A 789-nucleotide genomic window follows, 5' to 3' on the forward strand; every position below is an offset into this window, starting at 1 on the left:
GATAGGACTCCAACGAGATTTTGTATAATTTCTAAATCTAAGTTTAGAGTAAGTTTATAAAACGTTAAAAAAAAAAGAAGACATTTAGAACGCAATTTTTAAAAACAAATGCCTTTAAAAGTATCATCACAAATAGAGTACTGCTTAAAGTCAGATACAAACCACCTTCCTTTACATTGAAATTGATTTTTGTATTTTATAAACTGTTCTTTTATTAATGGAGAACTTTTTTTATTTATTTGTTTCTTTTGGCTTTTTTTTCAGCGCTTTTTTCCTCTCATTGATCCACGTTGTTGAGTTTATTAAATGGTTTTTTAGATGCCTTTTGCAGCTACCTTTGAATGTGGTGGTAAATTCGAAACATTTTCAATTCGCAATAAAGAATTAGTAATAATTTTGTAATAATCACGAGAACCTGTTCTAATACCTTGAGAGAATGAAAAATAATTCAAGAACATGGGTCAATCGAGACTTTTTGTTAAAAAAAAGTCATTTTGGGACCTGAAAAGACTGCTTAGTTGCTATACATCTCGCTGGTTGTTTAAATTTATCATTTTTTGATAAAAGATTTTTTTGTATTACATGATGAACATATCCTAATATTTCCTAATATTTCTGTGATCCCAAAAATATCATATTAGAGAACAATTGTGATTTACATTGGCGAAAATGATGATGTAGCTATGATTTATTTAATCCAATATTTTTGTTACACCTGCTGTGTCTGGCGGACCAATAAAAAGACGAACTAGTTTTTCACGACAATAATGAAAGACACTCAAATACTCA

The sequence above is a fragment of the Hydra vulgaris genome, chromosome 12 (assembly GCF_038396675.1).
Source record: "Hydra vulgaris chromosome 12, alternate assembly HydraT2T_AEP".
NCBI lineage: Eukaryota > Metazoa > Cnidaria > Hydrozoa > Anthoathecata > Hydridae > Hydra > Hydra vulgaris.